Source organism: Rhinolophus sinicus, linkage group LG03, assembly GCF_036562045.2.
Source record: "Rhinolophus sinicus isolate RSC01 linkage group LG03, ASM3656204v1, whole genome shotgun sequence".
NCBI classification, from domain to species: Eukaryota; Metazoa; Chordata; class Mammalia; order Chiroptera; family Rhinolophidae; genus Rhinolophus; species Rhinolophus sinicus.
This window is the reverse complement of record NC_133753.1, coordinates 40,476,626-40,496,212: the sequence shown is the minus strand read 5'-3', so window position 1 is coordinate 40,496,212 and position 19,587 is coordinate 40,476,626. Positions and strand designations below refer to the sequence as shown.

The 19,587-nt window shown below is 35.7% G+C and overlaps 1 long non-coding RNA gene across 1 annotated transcript in view; it reads right to left on the bottom strand.

The window, feature by feature from the left end:
• LOC141570353 (uncharacterized) overlaps positions 1-19,587 on the bottom strand; it is an 89,430-nt gene that overhangs the window by 65,244 nt on the left and 4,599 nt on the right. The window contains exons 2-3 of the long non-coding RNA XR_012494350.1: positions 12,858-12,983; positions 10,085-10,228 (exon numbers count right to left, since the gene is read on the bottom strand). This is a non-coding gene — a long non-coding RNA (uncharacterized LOC141570353). The remainder of the gene's footprint in view (positions 1-10,084; positions 10,229-12,857; positions 12,984-19,587) is intronic.

The following is a 19,587-nucleotide window of genomic DNA, read 5'->3' as shown; positions in this document are numbered from 1 at the left end:
GGGAGTTCCCCAATTAGACCTCATTAAATCAGGGACTTCACTTCTCAGGTTCCTAAAAGGTGGTTATCTAATCTGAATATCACCAAAACAAGAGAACAAGTAATACTCAATGAATTCTTCTCATTCCGTTAACCATGTTAAGAAATGTATTTTGTAGACAAAACAATAACATCCAGTATCCTAAGTGTGGGCTAAAGAAAATCGCCCCGTTACACAGTTTGATGCCCCCATGAAATGTCTGTCTAATCTTTGCTGGGCCCTAAAATTATATCTTCTTGGAGCCTTCTGAGAGCCTCTTAGCTCTCCTATTCTCCACAAAAACAATTGCAAACCTCATTACTTTTCTAAAATCCCCCACCTCCATCATTCTCAGCACGTGAACTCAACTTCCACTGTATATCATCAAATGGCATGTACCCCAAATCCTGGAGCCCCAACAATCACATTTACACATCTGCAGCAGTTTTTGCCCTTCCACCAGCATGGAAGAGGCATTTGCTCCTAGAGAGATAGTTTTTTTAATTTTTATTTTATATTATTTTTTATAAATCTCTGTTCTCTTTCTAGTCGCTCCTTTCTCCTCAGGAGCCTTTCTTTAGACATCAGCACCTTGCTTCTACATCTTTAACATGTCTTCTTGCTGGTGTTTCCCATCAGCATTAAAGAAAGTGCTTTGACTTTCTCATATTTAAAAACAAAAAGAACTTGTCCTACATTCCATTCTATTATCACTTTCTCTTTCCCTTCATAGTCAAACCTCCCAAAAGCTTTACCTATGCCTGTCTTCACTTCTTCAAGTCCTATTTACTCTTCAAGCTACTGCCATCTAGATCCAGTCATTCCCTCCCCACCCCCACCCACAACCATCAAAACTATGCTGACAAAGTAATTTACTGAGACTTTTCTTGTTGAATCCAACAGACATGTTTTAGCCCTTTTCTTATTTGATCTCTCTGCAGCATCTGGCATTATTGAATAATCCCTCCTTTTTGAAACTTACTCCTCCCTGGTCTTGCATGGTTCAAGTCCCACTTGATTTGTTCCCTATCTTTATGGTGCTTAATAACTATTTGGATTCTGATTCAAACCAATTGTGAAAAAAGTGATGACATTCATGAGACACTGAGACAACATCTAGCCCAATTTCCTTCCATCAGACTCATTTTACAGATTAGGAAATGGAGGCACCCGGAAGTTAACTGAATTATCCAAGTACATACAAATATTATGTATCTACCTCTTATCTCCTATGAATTCTTACTCTTCATGTGATTATATTAAGGAATCATCATTAACTTATTAAGTAATGATAATGATATTATAGCTACATTAAAAAAATCTCATTTATTAGAGATAGATTCTGAAATATTTGTGGATGAAATGATATATTGCTAATGTATGATTCAAAATAAAACAGGTGTAGGACAAATGAATGAACGAGCATAGATGAGACAAGACTGACCACGAGTCGCTAATTATTAGAGCTGAGTGATATGAGCCTCCGAGTTCATTTTATTCTTGACTTCTTTTGTATATGTTTGACATTCCTCATAATAAAACATTTTGAAAAACATAAACCCTATAGTGGATGTTTATTTTTTACTATGACAGACTAACTGGTACCTGTGGTAAACAACTATAAAACTGTACAAATTACATGAAACAATGTTTTGCAAATGTTGGAGAACAGGCTGTGCTGGATTGTGATCACTGATGAAAAGGAAACAATGAAGTGGGTCCCACGTCATTCTGGTTTCCTGATAGTAGATACTTTCCCCAATCGTGATGCAAGGAGGGAGAACCCAAGCAGAGGCTGGCGGTCTCACCCAGCTGAGGATACATCATTTAAAGTTCAAAGCTGTTGAACTGAATGGAATTTTCTCAGAAAGGAGAAAGCTTCAAGAGAAGATATTCTAAAAATCTGCATGAAGTTCCCCTCTCGTCTTCAACTGAATTCTGTACTGCGAATGCACAGTCTGAGACTCCTTAAGGCAGGGCGGAAAACCGTTAGAGAGATCATTAGCTTGTAAAGGGCGGGGATATACCAGTTCTAACCAGTCAGAGGTGCAAGGGCTCGTTGACCCTGGTACTCATTGTCCGGTTATATCCAAGAAAGGCCACACCTTAGGCCAATGGATACTCTAGCTCTAAAATAAAGACTAGATCTGCCCTAACCCAGTTTAAAAACAAGATTCAAACATATCATGTCAATCCACAAGTAAATCAACTGCCACTAGAACAAAATTCAACACCACCTCAAAGAAGACAACAAAATCCAGATCCTCAACAATGTGCTATACACAATGCAGCATAAAATTAAAAAGTACAAGGTAAATAAAGAAGAAATATGACCCACAACAAGGAGAAAAATCAGATAATACAAATGGACACAGGAACAACAAAAATGATGAAACTAGCAGACTAGAACTTTAAAAACTGCTTTTATAAATATGCTCAAGGAATTAAAAGAAACTATGAAGATAATGAAAGGAGAGTTGGAGGAATCTTAATAAAGAAGTGGAATGTTAAAAATAACCAAATGAAAATTACAGAGCTAAAATGCAATATTGGCAATTAAAAATTCACTAGTTAAGCTAACAGCAACACTAACTGCTAACTACAGAAGAAAATATTAGTGAACCTGAAAAGATGGCAATAGAAACTATCCCTTTTTCCCCAAAAGAGAAAAAAAATTGTGAAAAAGAAAAAAACGGGCAGGAAACTTCATTGATTGCTGATGAGAATACAAATGGTACAGCCACTTTGGAAAACAGTTTGGAATTTTCTTCCAAAACTAAACACATTGTTACCATATAACCCTGCAATAATTGTGCTCTTTAGTATTTACCCAAATGAGTTGAAAATGTATGTCCTCACAAAAACCTGTGCAAGGATGTTTATAGCAGCTTTATTTATAATTGCCAAAACTTGGAAGCAGCTAAGATGTTCTTCAGTAAGTCAGTGAAACAAACTGTGGTATATCCAGACAATGGTATTTAGTGATAAAAAGAAATGAGCTATCAAGCCCTAAAAAGACATGAGGAATCTTAAACGCATATTTTTAAGTGAAAGAAGCCAATGTGAAAAGACTACATACTGTATGATTCCAATTATATTACATTCTGGAAAAGGCAAAACTATGAAGACAGTAAAACGATCAGTGGTTTTCAGGGGGTTAGGAAGAAGGAGGGATGAATAAGCAGAGCACAGATGATTTTTAGGGCAGTGAAACTAGTCTGTATGAAACTAAATGGTGGATACATGTCATCATACATTTGTCAAAATCCATGGAATGTACAACGCAAAAAGTGAACCTTAGTGAAAACTATAGACTTTCGTTACTATAAAGTATCAAATTTGCCTGATTAATTATAACAAATGTACCACTCAAATGCAAGATGTTAATAATACTTTGAACTGTACACTCTGTGCTTTCCAATTTTTCTATAAACCTACGACTGCCAAACATTGTCTACTAATTTAAAAAAACGAACAAGGGCTCAATGACCTTTGGGACAATATTGAGTGATGAAGCATATGCATAATTTGGAATTCTAGGAAGAGAAAAAAAATATTTGGAGACATAATGCCTAAATTTTTTTCAAATTTGATGGAAAATATCAACACACAGGTCTAAGAAGTTCAGCAAACACCAAGAAGGATAATCACAAAGAAAACCACTTCAAGACACATTGTAATTACACTGCTGAAAACCAACGATAAGAAAAAAATCTTTAAAACAGCCAGACAGAAAGACACATTATATATAGGAGAACTATGATAAGAATAATGCCGATATCACCAAAACCAATGCAAGTTAGGAAACAATGAAATGAAATTTAAAAATTTCTGGAGGGGAAGGGGAATGCAAGCAATTAACCTCTATCAACATGTAATTGCACATCCAGCAAATATGTTCTTCAGAAATGAAGGTGAAATAGACATTTATTTATCAACAAACCTACACTGCAAGAAATGTTAAAGGAAGTTCAGAATTAAGGAAAATGATACCAAGTAGAAACTTAGTTTCATACAAAGGAATAAAGAGTCCATGAAATGTTAATACGTATATAATATGGAAAATCTATTTTGATTCTCAAAACGTAATATATATTTGAAAAATCCAAATATACATGTTTTAGGCAGTCAGTAGGTCAATAGCTACTGTATCTTTCCAAGTTTGTGGTTGAAAAAAATCACAGCATTTATTAGATTGTATATAAAAAAATTGGTCATGAAATATTAATATATAACATTTAACGAATGCAACCTCTATTATCCCATGTTTTTCTTTTTCTTATTCCTTTGGCTAACTTATTAGAATATCATATTAAAATAAAGCATAATAAGTTCATGTTAGGATTTTAATAATATTTTGATAGTAATTTCTTCTCTTTTTATAACCTTAGTCTTTCTCTTTACCTATTACATCATTCTCCCCTCCCTAGTTAACCTGCTGACTTCACTCTTCCTCATATGTACTTTCAACCCAGTTATTAAAAGCAGATGTAAGAAAAGCAGTGTTAAAGAAAATCTAGAAAGGAGAAGCATTCACATTTCTACCTAAGTTCTTTCTATAATTTGGGTTACAGGCAAATGTATTTTTTATTGTTGTAATATCACTGTACATGTAAGTTTATATCTCACATTTTTACTTGAAAGGATATAATTTTTATATATCTGTATAATATTCCATGCTATAACTTCTAGTATTCACTCTTCAATAGCTTTATTTCAGTTTGGACATTTTAGCTAAAGAGTTGGGGGTTTTAATGGACAACTTTGTGTTCACATGTATTTGGTTTTATTTATGCTTGTGTGAATTGTCTGTTTCTGATTTAAGGCTGGGTCTTGTAATATCTCATTTGCAACTGAATAATCATTCACGTCATAGGTTTATTTTTACAATTTCCCCCCTTTTCTCCCATTTCTACCTCTTGTATCCCACTCCCAAAATCTCATCTATCCTTCAGGGTCCAATTTAAATCTTACTCTCTTTATTTAAGTTTATCTGCATTTCTCTGATCCTCTGTAGTACAGGATATATAGTGATGTTCATTAATATGTAGGTGTATTGACTTAAAATGAAATGGAATCTGGGGCTAGTCATTTAAAACTAATACAAATTAGTTTAACAATTTTTTTTGAAAGTTGTGAAGGTTTGGGAAAATCTTAATTTCACCAATTAAATTAACTATTTTCCTTTTCAGGTATGCAAAATAATATTATATGTAAAAAACCTAAGTCTACTACCGTGTTTCCCCGAAAATAAGACCTAGTCAGACCATCAGCTCTAATGGCTCTTTTGGAGAATAAATTAATATAAGACCCAATCTTATTTTCATATACTGTAAGACCAGGTATAATATAATATAATACAATAAATACTGGGTCTGATATTAATGTTTGCTCCAAAAGACCCATTAAAGCTGATGGTCTGGCTAGGTCTTATTTTCGGGAAACATGGTAATTCCAAATGAAACGTTAAAATGATAAAACATTGTGATATAATTTAATTGGCATCATTTTTACATAGTGGTGCAAAAAATAATGGTATATTTGATAATGGATGGCATCTTGAATTCAGTAAATAGGTACTTGAGGTGAGATGTGGGAAGCAGAGGTATACCCTGGGTGCCTAGGAATTGGAGAGGAAGACTCAGGCAGGAGGAGAGAAGCAGAGAAATAAGGACGTGGAAGACGTCAAAAACAAATATGAAAATTTTGTGTCTGGACAGTATACTCCACAGGGTTAGCACTGAATTGCATACTCCCTTGCATGATTCCCTCCTGTTCCTTGTGTGCTAGTCCTGTCTTCCCAAATAGATCACAAGTTTTGCGAAGAGAAAGATGATGTATTCTTCCCCCAAAGAGCTGGCAGAGCACTCAAGTTGCAAATTTCTAGTTGGTTTTAATGATTGTGCTTTATTTCATCTAGGTATACACCCACCAGAAAGATATCTCTGTTTTAGACTCTAACGCGAAAACCAAATTATTGTTTTATATTTCTGGTCTTGAGGTAATCTGAATCAGGGTCTTATGAGTCTATAAACGATGTTGCTCTTTATTGCTTAGCACCACTCTGCTAACTGGATATCCCACTAACTATATCCTCATGCACATTTATGAGTATGTGGGTGTCACAAAAAGAAGTCAACAAAGCTTTGCTAACGGTAACATATAAACTGATGCTAAAAAAGAGGAATGATAATCTTTATATTCACCCCAAATTATTTTCTGATATACTATACAGATTTATTTTTTAATTGTTTCAATATTCCTAAAGACTTAAAAAAAACAGGTTAATATGTAAATAGAGAAAAATAAACAAATAAGAGACTGATGGAAGGTACGCAGTCCAGGTAAGGAAAGCAAAGAAAGGACACCTCCTAAGATCTGATGATAACCGATAGAGGTCACTTGTGGATTTGCTCACTATTGACAATTGTAAGTACACTAAAACATTTGGCTCTGTACAGAATGCAACTTTGGAGGAAAAGTCAGTCCCCAGATCTCTCAGGCATTGGAAGCATCCTCATTTTCAATTAAAGCTGTAGGCATGTTCTGGAAATCCTGCTGTTTTTATTTCTCAGTGTACTTTAAAACATGCATGTGAAATGCCAGTTTCCTCCCTGGCAGTGCTGCCTCTGCCACTTCTGCCCAATCCCTCCTCCACCTCCCCAGCTTCCATCTTCCCAGGTAGGGGCATCCACCCTCCCCCTTCCAGACCTATTTGGCCCTGAGAAGGAGTGGGCAGCAGGCAGTCCTCCAGGAAGTGAGAGGTGGGTCTGGGTTTTTCCGACATTCTTCTTTGGAGCCCCCACAAATCAATTGGGAGATGCTGGCTTTGAATTAAGAATTTCCATCACTGAGGAAAATTCATTTTAGAAAAATGTAATTATGGCATCTTTGGAATTGGGATATGTTGTATATTTGCAAACAGATGAGGTTATTAAATATTATGAGAGAAAGGAAAATTTAGAATACCAGTTAATTTACTATATTCCCTTTTCAGTGAAAGTAGATCTCTACTGAGGCTGATGTTATTTGAATAGTACTGAGCAAAACAAACAAACAAAAAAACTCCCATATATGCAGTCTGACAATTAAGTTTGCGAACTCATCCTAGAAAAAGTGCTACATACCTCATTGTTGAATATCACTATGGTCATCTTTGAAGTACTCCCCTTGGGAAGCTATGCACCCATGCCAGCACCTAGTCCACCCTTCAAAGCAATTTTGGAACTCTTTTTCTGGAATGGCCATCAGAGCTGTCGTTGTATTACCCTTGATGTCCTGAATGTCATCAAAATCTCTTCTTTTCAATATTTCCTTTACATTCAGGTAAAGAAAGAAGTAATTGGGAGCCAGATCAGGTGAGTAGGGACAGTGTTACAATACAGTTATTTGTTTACTGACTAAAAACTCCATCATAGACAGTGCCATGTGAGCTGGTGCATTGTGGTGATGCAAGAGCAATGAATTGATGAAAAGCTCAGGTCATTTTTGTCTAACTTTTTCACACAGGCTTTTCAGCGCTTCCAAATAGGAAACTTGGTTAACTGTCCAGTTGGTACAAATTCATAATGAATAATCCCTCTGACATGAAAAAAGTTTAGCAACATCGTTTTGACTCTTGATTTGAACTAATAGAACTTTTTGGTTGTGGAGAATTGACTGACTTCCATTGTGTACTTTGATGCTTTTTTTCAGGGTCGTATTTGTACACCCATGTTTCATCATAACCTGGCCCAAAACATCATTTTGGCTCTCCAAAAGGTCTTGGCAAACTTCGACTCTCCTTTCCTTCCTTTCCTTTTCTTCATCGACTCTCCATTGCTTTTGTTCATCAGTGAGCTCCTTCAGGACCATTTGTGTATATACCTTTCTCATAAGATTTTCAGTTAAGATTTTCCTGTTTCTCTATCATTGTTTACTTGATCTGCTATCTATGCTTCTTACAGTCAACCAACGATTTTGATGCACAATTTGATGAATTTTTGCAATGTTTTCATCAGTTCTGCTCGTTACTGGCTGCCCTGACCTCTCTTTATCAGTAATATATTCTCTCCCCTCAGAAAAATGTTTAATCCATTTGCTGTTTTCTTCATGGCATCATCTCCATAAACTTGGACTAACATCTCCCTGATTTCACTTCTACTCTTGCCAAATTTAACAAGAATTTTTTTTTAAGTTTAACAAGAAATTTAATGTTTGTTCATTGCTCTAATTCAAGCTCAGACATTCTAGCGACGGCACACATAAACACACAACAATAATGAACGCCACTCAGCAAGCCACCGCCACACATTGACACGACACAGCTGTGAGACACTGATATACCGAGGTTATGAAACCTTACTGAGATGTTTGTACAGTGCTGCCAATGTAAGAGCATGGTGGCAAGTTTGCAAACTTAATTGTTAGATCTCATATGTTTTCCTATATTTGTTATAATTGTCTTCAATTTAAGCAGCAACATGGATTAAGTAAGATTTTGTGGATTAAGTTGGGAAGTTAATCATTCTGTCTAGAATATTTCCTGGAAATTTTATTTTAAAATTCCAGAGAAATGAACCACCGACTAATTAGTAAGCATACTTCTAATTCCCACCCAATGATAGATGACAAAGAAAACATATAGAACTGCATCACTTCTCCAGAAACTTATTTCTGTGCCAAAAAGGACAAATGGAACTTTTTTCCTTAGTATTTTTAAAATGAGATTGTTTATTTGCCTTGGGTATCTTAAATGGTAGCTTTCTGGATTTAAGTGAATCATGTCTCTGAGCAGCCAATGTGTGCTGGTGGCGTGGAATATGGATAGATGAGAAACATTAAGTATGATCCTAGCCAAAGTAACAATTTAAAAAAGTTGTTGTTTTCAGGCATACAAAAATATCGATGGCAAATAAAATTTAAAAAAAAACACCTAACTTAAAAAATAAAATAGGTACTCCTGAATCTCCTGCCAGCCCTCTTTGCTCCCCTTTCCTTCTCTCCATCTTCAAAATTAATCATCATCCAGAATTAGGTATCTGTCCATCATCCCCATTGCACGGCATTGCTTTCATGGTTTTAAATTTTACACAAATGGTGTTATATGGTACATATTCTCCTGTGACTTCTCTTTTTCTCCTTCACATTTCTGTACAATTTAGCCATGTGAATACTTTCATTGTACTGCTGCTAGTTACTATTACTATTCCTACTACTATTGCTGCTGTAAAATAGATTTTATTTTGTGTTAGACACTGTCCCAGCTATTTTACAGTAAAGACTCACTTTATCCTCAAAAAAATCTTTTCTTCTCAGATAGGACTGTTATACTCCTCATCAACAGAGGGTTAAGCTCTAATTCACATGGCTAATAAATGAGTATGAAGACACCACCATTTATTTATCCACTCTCCTATTAATAGACATCAATGTGATTGCCATCTGTTAAACAATACGCTTTGTCATATGGACACATTTAGCTACAAAAGAGCCTGGGAAGCATAGTTTTTAGTTTGAGTAATCATGTGTCTAGCTAAAAAATGGGTAATTTTTTTCAACTTAGAAAAAAACAAGAATGAATATCCGTAGACAATTTACACTTATTTCCAGAGCTGTCTTGATTTCAACATGCTCCAGGAGATAGGCTGATACCTTAGTGTGTAGTCTCCTGGTAAATTTAAGAGGCAAGAATGAAGGCAGACCCCAGAGTTACAGGGCCACAGATTAGAATTACCACGCCCACTAATCCCCTTCACCAGACAGTTGGGCCCCTCAGAAACCCCCGTTTACCTCTTCTATCCCAAGGCTGTTCTATTTAAACTTTTCTCCCTTATTATACTCTCCTGGGCCTCCAGGAATAGAGGGAGAGGAGAGATAGTCAGGGGTTGGATATCTGCCTGCATCTGACCAGGTCCTATCCTTGTGCCACATATACCAGGCAGCATTCCCCTTATCAAGCCCCAGGAGGTTTTACTCAAATTTTCCCTTTATTTATTCGTGTCAGTTCCATACACTTCCCTCTCCCTTAGAGTCATCTCCAGAGATAGGTGTGGAGGAGCGGCCTGCAGCCCAAGATAGCACTTACCAAGAACCAGAAGTACCTCGGTAGTGTTTCAGTTTGAAGGGCCTAGAGGCCCCAGAGAAGGCATTTTATGTCCCTCTGGGCAAACAGGTGCATGATATCAGAGCTGTATCCCTTCCCAAAAGGAGATGAGACTTCAACCAGTGACTAAAAAGGGAGATAGATACAAAAAGGATGTGAGCTGAGAGGCACAGTTTCTGAGAAAAGCCTGGAGCCAGACTGCGTTCTCTGTAGGCCCAATGTTGTAGGGGCAATTAACCACCATCACCATTTTGTGATGAGTTGGGAGGTCTCCAGAGAAGAGGAGAATTGTACCTCCCTTCCCAGCTGTGGCCTAAGGAAACAGAGAGAAGCTTGGCACATGACCAAGCCCAGAGCAAGGAGGCCAGTGAGGGCAAGGCCAGCCCACCCAAGGGTCAGGACACGGTGCTGGTCCCTGGAGTCTCAGGCCACACCAGGGAGAAGGACAGGAAAAGAGGGACAGGCAGGATGCCAAACGAATAGAGCAATTAGACAAAAGTGATTATGTTTCAAATGTAATATTTTAAACAGAGATACTGAATTAAATTAAATTGGCAAGTTTTAAGTTTTCTACCATTAGCAAAGCCTGAATTGAGCCTAGCTATAGAGATTTAAGAAAAGTGCCTCCCACCGCTGTCTCTGTTTTACACACCCAAACTGAGGTAGTGAATTTCATGCCTGTAACAACCTTCACTTTGATTTTTATCTTTTTGGTTTATATATATATATATGTTTACCATTTAAATTTTCTCATTCTCTTTTGTTCAGTTTATTGGTCACTGAATTATTTCCTTTTTAAACTTTTCTGCCTTTTCCATTATATCTTCTATTTCAGTATTGATTCATCTTTACCTTCCCTTTTATTAAATATTTATTTAAATGTCATCTACTTATGTTTTTAGAGTTACATATATTTGTCATGAGTAGCAAATACCGCATAGATCTGTAAGGTATTATCTTCAGTCCATCAATTCAACACTTTTAAAAAGAAAATAGTGCAAAAATATTTAAAATGGAAGACAAGCCAGACAACTCAAGATAGATCTGTATGGTTTAACTAGAAAATAAAATAGTTTGACCTTTCTTTTTTATAGCTAAACTTAAATATCCAATATAAAATTTAACGTACAGCAGTAGTATTTGATATTGGAAAATTATTATATGTAGATATGAGGTGATAAAAAATACAGTGAATGTTTAAATTAGAATTTTTATTTCAGTAAAAGACAGATTGATATTAATCCCCCTCAAAAAACTCCCCCTCGCTTTGAATACACTTATCCCTTTGTTCTTACCACTTTCTGAAGCAGTTCTAAAAGTCCTCTTTCATGAGTGTCTTTAGTTGCACTGTCGTGGCTGCCTCCATGTCCTGAATCATTTTGATTTTGGGGAAGAGCCAGAAGTGATAGGGTGCCAGATCTGGTGAATAAGGTGCATGAAGACACACCGTAATGTTTTTATTTGACAGAAATTGCCATATACCAGAAGCGATGTGTGACATGGAGCGTGTCATGATGGAGGATGAAACCGTTTGCCCATTTCTCAGGCCAGTTTCTACGCACATCTTTCTTAAATGCTCATAAAAACTCTTACAAAAGAGGACTTCCAGAACAGCTTCAGAAAGTGGCAAGAATGATGAGATAAGTGTGTTCAAAGCAAGGGGAAATGATTTGAGGGGGATTAATGGCAATGTGTCTTTTACTGCAATCAATTTTTTTTATTTAAACATTCACCTCATATGTATTGCATTTTATAGAAAAAAGATATTTGTTATGATTTAAAATTTACATAGTAGAGTCCTTTTAAATTTTATTTGCAAACTACCCGATCACTGAGGTCACAGTCAGCTGGGAAATTTAGTCTACCTCCTATGGCAAACAGAGTTTACAACTTTAAGCGAACAAACCCAATTTTCTACAGCACATATTCAAGCAGATGTGTTATCAAGCATTCACCTCTCAACAGTTCTTGAAATTATCAATAAACTTTCAGTATTAAAAGAAGTTCTTTGCCTTTTTAATATACAGACTTAGATGAAACTGAAAATTTATGAGAAGAATCAGAGTAATTATAGACTTAATTTACATTTTATGGTGAATTATATTGTAAATATTCACTCACCATCTTTCTTATCTATATAAATAAAGGTTAATTGTTAATCCATTGCTTTTAGTGCTTTAAATTTACAAAGGCACTTATATCAATAGCTTCCTAAAATTTTCCTACAATTTCCTGTTTCAAAACAATTTGTCCTCTTATGTGAACTTTTTTATTTTAAATCAAGGCTGAATCAAAAACATTGAGGTGGATAATAATTTATTTCCACAGATGTAGTCTTGAAACAGTTTACCAACACAATATTAATTTCATTAGTTGTGTCTCTAATTCAAAGAGTAGATTACACAAGATTGTGTATGTTTTACCTTTTCTCTTTTATTATATGTGCATAATCCTATGGTTAAGAGTACTCAAACATTGATATTGTAATTCTACCATCTCTTGTGTTCTTGAGAACCAGAAATTTGGGTGTTGACAAAAGGGAATACAGACGTAGCAAAACGAAGAGATTAAGTAAAAACCCTAGAGTCCTGAATTTGAATCAAAAGTATCATTATGAACATGAGATATTTTTTTCTTTCTATTATATATAGAATGTTTTAGGGTAACTTTAAGTCTTAAAATTTCAGAAGTATAAATGTTAAAATTTTCCAAAGCATAGCATTTAAAATTCTAATTAAATGTATTTTATACTTACTGAGTTTTGTGAATTGTGAAGAGCCAAATTGCCATCTTTAATTAGGGTCTCTTGATGAAAGGACGTAGTACCTCTGTAGCTTTGTTAAAGGGTTCGAACCTGAGACAGATCAAGGTCTGGATCCAGCTGCCAGTTTGCAGGAAATGCAGACAACAAAGAGACATGTTAAGGTTCACCGCGAGCATAGTTCAGACTGAAAAACTATTCAGTCCACAAAGTTCACAAAGTTCAGACTGAAAAACTATTCAACAGATAAACTGCCAGGAAAAAAAAGGGGGGGGGTACAGAAGGCAAATCTATAGATTATAAGAGACTTAAAAGAAATAATATTCAAAACTGAACAAGTCTGAATTATAGTGACTAAGGATGTACACTTGAGTGATAAAATTGTAAGGAAAGACAAGTCATAACGATAAAGTCAAGATGGTGGTTACCAACGGTGAGAAGGAGGACACGGGCTCCTTGGGTGGCTGGAAAGTTCTGTCTTGACCTGCTGATTGGTAACAAAAATACTCATCTTACAATAATTCATTAAATCATGTTTTGATTTGTGTGGTTTTATGTATCTGTGTTTTACTTTATAATAAAAATAATATAGTAAGTATTAAAATAATTTTAAAATAGAATTAAAAAAAAGAAAGGAAAACCTATGTATAACATCTTATTGTTTATATTTTCACACGTTTCTAATTTTACTCATTTTCAGCTTTGGATTTTTCTTTTGTTAATTTACATTTTAATTTACAGATAGTCAAATCTATTCTTTTCCATTTAGAGTTCTATAGGTTTTGACAAATGCCTAGAATTGTGTAACCATAGCCAGAATCAGGATTCAGAACACTTCTGTTACCCCTTAAAATTCCCTTGTGATGCACTTCGCAGCCAATCCTCCCTTCCCTCAGTCCCTGGTAACCACTGATCTTTCTATTCCTATAATTTTGCCATTTCCAGAATGTAATATAAATAGAAAAACATAGTGGATAGCCTTTTGAATCTGGCTTCCTTCTCTATCATAATGCATTTGAGATTCACCCCTGCTGTTGCATGTATCAATAATCATTCCTCTTTATTTCTGAGTAGTTTATCGCATTTTAAATTGCTGAGTAGAATGTTTATCCATTCAGCAGTTGGAAGACTTTGGTTTTTTTCAAGTTTTTGGCAATTATTAATAAGTTTACTCCAAATATCCACATAGGCCTTCATGTGAACATATATTTTCATTTCTCTTGAGTAAATTTGAGGAGTTTTTAAAAATGGTTTTTAAAATTTGTGTCCTTTATAGTTTAGCAAATGAAATGTGGAAAGTTCAGCCATAAAGGGGACAGCTGTGAGGGTAGTTCAGATCCTCCAGAAAAGAAAGTTGATTAATTGTCCCTTTCATACTAACCTGTGGCAAACTCTTTAAGCTCCTCAGAATTGACCTCTGGTTTCCTTTAGGATTACATCGCCCATCTCTTTCGGAAATAGAAAATTATAAGACACATATTTTTAAGTTCCGCCTTGGCTAGAAATTATAGCTGAAGCCAGAGGACATTAGTCTCAATGAGCAGTTTATTAAAGAACTAAAAGAAAGTAAGACACTGTGGACAGCTGCTTTGAGGAGACAAGACTGGGCCAGTCATTTTGCCTTATTCAATAAGAGTAAAACACTGGAGGATATTTAGAGTTTGCCTTGAAAATATTATGAACATAAATATTAAACCACATTAGGGTAAAGATCCCATTGTGTAAGATATATACATATTCTATAAGTCATTTTCATATATTTTTTTCTATCTAGTTATGATTGCTAGAATTCCCTTTAAATCCTGAATTTTAAGCAGTTAGTGTTGTCTTAATCCTTAATCTTGTATCTAAGCTATATTCAGCTATTTGTTATGGAAACACTAAATTTACTCATTATATGTTTGTCACAGGAAACTACATTTGTTAAAACATTATTTTTGTGGCATATTAAATTTAAATAAGCTGCTATAAGACAGTGACCCAGATATGTAGTGACTCAAACAAGAGAGGAGTTGACAATCTAGGCAAATAAGAGTCTTCATTCCATGAGGTCATTCAGGGAACCACACTCCTTCTCTCTTGTTCCATAATCACCTAGAATAGGAGTCAGCAAACTTTTTCTGTAAAGGGACAGATAATAAATATTGTAGGCTCTGTGGGCCATACATATTTGTCATGACTTCTCAAGTCTGCTACTGTAACATGAAAGCAGCCATAGACAAATATATCAATGAATACTTATGGCTTTATTCCAATAAAATTTTATTTATAAAAACAGGTGGCAGGCCAGATTTGGCCCATGAGTCACAGTTTAACAACTTCTGTTCTAGCATGTGGTCTTTACAGTGGAAGCTCCATTCATGTTCTGATTTGTGAGAAGGGGTTAGACATTACTCAGAAGTTGACACACCATTTCTGTTAACATTCTATTGACCAAAACTTAGCCATATGGTCATATCCATCTAGCTCCAATAGAAGCTCGAAAATATCTCTAGCAGTCGTGTGCCTAGATAAAATGTGGGTGTTTGATTAGCTCATGAAAAAGGAGATAGTGGATATTAGGGAATGATTACTGTGTTCCTCCAAAAATAAGACCTAGCCAGACCATCAGCTCTAATGTGTCTTTTGGAGCAAAAATTAATATAAGACCCAGTCTTATTTTACTACAATATAAGACTAGGTCTTTATAACATAACATAACATAACATAACATAACATAACATAACATAACATAACATAACATAACATAACATAACATAACACAATATAATACAATATAATATAGTATAATATAATATAATAATATAATACCCGGTTTTATATTAATTTCTGCTCCAAAAGATGCATTATAGCTGATGATCTGGCTAGGTCTTATTTTCGGGGAGCCTCTGCCACTCACCTCAAGTTGTAATACACAAATTAGCATTATAATCTCTAAGATACGATTTATGGTGTCTCAAAATTATTCTGGAACTTAACCTGGTGTTTGTCTTTATTTACTGTCAGAAGATATTCAAGAACCTCTCAATTTTCTCCCTGTCAGCATCAGGAAAATCAGAATCCCAGTCAAGTCAGGGTCTGAACAGGAACTGAAAGACTCACAGAAGTAATCTGCATTGAGAAGAGAAAGGAGATAGCAGAAAGAAGACACCAGAGCTCCAGAAAGGAGAAGAAAAAAATGGAGAAGGTTGTGGCCTGATGACTTTCCTGTTCCTGTGAGGCCTGAAGGTGTTTCCTACTTTGCATTCTATAGATTTTCTTTAAACTCCCTTTTTAACTGAACATCCTCTGGTGTATTTCTGTTTCTTGCAACAAAAGAATCTTTAAGAAGCATTTATCAACCTGTTTTAGTGTATTTGATACTAGAAACATTTAAGTTTCCAACAGGATTACAGGAATATTGTCATTTGTTTGTTTGTTTGTTTTAATAAAAGTCTTCCCAAATACCTCCCTCTAAAATGAAAGCTGATTGAGTTAATTTTGGATTACACCAAATAGGGTTTATTTTGACTAAATAATATCTATTGTTATTTATAGTACTAAGAATACATTTCCTTTCTTGTATAATACTTTTGTCTTTTCTTGCGTTAATTTACAAATTTTAACATTTTATTTGTTTTCTACATAACTCAATTAATTGGTCTTTAAAGCCTCCAACAGAACTCTAGTTTCATCCCCTTTCCCATTGTTTTTTACTGAGCCATTTTCCCTGAAGCCTTTGTCCCCTGCTCCTTTCAGGCACAGTTCTACTTTCTCTGTCATTACAAGAGTCCAATTACCTTTCTTTGTGTTGGATTGCCTCTCTTCAGCATCCTATGCTCTCTTTTTGCTTTTCTCACCTTGTATTGCTGAGCTACACCTTCTACTAGCTTCTTGAGGTACATGACAGGTAACATTTTTTTTTTTTTTAATTGCATGTCTAAAACTTTTATTCTGCATGCATACTTGCTTGATAGTTTGGGGATGAAATTCATTTTCCCTCTGAATGTTGAAGGCATCGCTTTATTATTTTCATCTACTTTCCAATATTGAAGTCAAGAAGTCAAAAGCTACTATAATAAAGTTTTAGCTTAATCCTTACTGATCTAAAATTTCATAATGACATGCTCTTGTGTGATTTTTTCTTCAACTATTTTGTTGGGTACTCAGTGGGTTCTTTAAATCTGAAAACTTGTATACCTCAATTCTGGAAAAATTGCCTTGTATTTTTTCTCTGATAGTTTTGTCCCCTCCATTTTCTCTGTTGTTGCTTGCTTCAGTGCCTGTTTGATTGATTTGGATCTCCTGGATTGATCTTTAATTTTGTTTTCTTTTCTCTCCTATTGTCTATCTCTTAAGTCTTTTGCCTCCACTTTCAATCTGAAGTTTGATACTATCCTCAACTTTAAATTCCAACCCTCTACATTTTTATTTGCTATCTTATTTTTAATTTCTAATAAGCTCCTTTTTGCTGTTTCTGAATATCCCCTCTTTGTGTAACACCTTGATTATTTTATTATGGATAGCATATCTTTTCTAAAGCATTCTGCTGCTGCATTGTCTCTGCTTCCTCTGGGAGGTTTCTCCTTGATTATTTTGTTTTCTGTCTTTCATGTTGGAGGATTTCTTTAAATATCTGGATGTCCATTTATATTTAAGAGTGAGGCATTAAATCTGAAACCATAAGATTCCTAGAAAAAATATAGAAAGTAAATTTGCAGACATTACCCTTAGTAATATTGTTACTGATATATTCCCTTGGGCAAGGGAAGTAAGAGAAAAAAATAAACATATGGGATGGGATTACATCAAACTAAAAAGTATTTTCACAGCAAAGGAAGCCATCAATAAAACAAAAAGGCGGGGCCGGCCTGGTGGCTAAGGTGGTTGGAGCTCCGTGCTCCTAACTCCGAAGGCTGCCGGTTCAGTTCCCCCATGGGCCAGTGGGCTCTCAACCACAAGGTTGCTGGTTCAATTCCTCGAGTCCTGCAAGGGATGGTGGGCAGCGCCCCCTGCAACTAAGATTGAACATGGCACCTTGAGCTGAGCTGCTGCTGAGCTCCTGGATGGCTCAGTTGGTTGGAGCACATCCTCTCAACCACAAGGTTGCCAGTTCGATTCTTCGAGTCCCGCAAGGGATGATGGGCTGCGCCCCCTGCAACTAGCAACTGGCAACTGAACCTGGAGCTGAGCTGCGCTCTCCACAACTAACTGAAAGGACAACAACTTGAAGCTGAACGGCACCCTCCACAACTAAGATTGAAAGGACAACAACTTGACTTGGAAAAAAGGCCTGAAAGTACACACTGTTCCCCAATAAAGTCCTGTTCCCCTTCCCCAATAAAATCTTTAAAAAAAACAACAACCAAAAACAAACAAACAAAAAACAAAAAGGCAGCCTACTGAATGGGAGAAGATATTTGTCAATGATACATCTGATAAGGGGTTAATATCCAAAATTTATATATATATAAAAAAACAACTCATTCAACTCAACACCAAAAAAACAAGCAACCCAATTAAAAAATGGGCAGAAGACATGAAGAGATATTTTTCTAAAGAGGACATACCCATGGACAATAGACATGAAAAAATGTTCAACCTCGCTAATCATTAGAGAAATGCAAATAAAACCACAATGAGACACCACCTCACTCCAGTCAGAATGGCTATCATCAATAAATCAACAAACAACAAGGGCTGACAAGGAAGTGGAGAGAAAGGAACGCTTGTGCACTATTGGTGGGATTGCAGATTGGTACAGCCACTATGGATATCAGTATGGAGGTATCTCATAAAACTGGAAATGGAACTACCGTATGGCCCAGCAATTCCATTCTTAGGTGTCTATCCAGAGAAATCCAAAATGCTAATTTGAAAAAATATATGCACCCCATGTTTATTGCAGCACTATACACAATAGCCAAGACACAGAAACAACTGAAAAGCCCATCGGCTGGATTAAGAAACTGTGGTACATTTATGCAATGGAGTATTACTCAGCCATAAAGAAGAATGAAATCTTACCATTTGCAATGATAAGGATGGAACTAGAGAACATTATGCTAAGTGAAATTAGTCAGTTGGAGAAAGACAAATACCCTATGATCTTACTTATATGTGGAATCTAAAGAATAGACTAAATAAGCAAACTAATCAGAAACAGTCTCAGAGATACAGAGAAAAAAATTGAGGGTTGCTAGATGGGAGGTGGGTGAGGATGAGAGAAAAGGTGGGGGATGAGAAAGCATAAATTGGTAACCACAAGATTTCTACGGGGATACAAAAGACAATTTGGAGAATAAAATCAATAATGTTGTAAAGATTTTGTAGGGTATCCAATGGACACTTTTCTTTTTAAGGAGACTACTTCATGGTTGGTGTGAATGCCTGACCACTGAGGTGTACACCTGAAGCTGAAGTTGAATAATAATGAATGTCAACTATAATTTTATATATATTTATATATGTCGTCACAGGCTGTGGAGTACAGCATAGGGAATAGAGTCAATGGAACTGTAACAGCCATATATGATTTTAGAGTGGTAGTAAATTGGGGGAGGGAAGTTATCATTTTGTGAGAGGTATAAATGTCTAACTATTACATTGTTTTGTACATTTGAAACTAAAAAAAAAAGTGAGTCTTTAAAAAAGAGTGGCTGGAAGCTCTGTGTGCATGGGGCATGTGCGGGGCTTGTCTGATGGGGAGGGGCTACTTCCCTGAAGGGTGACCAGGGGATGCTGC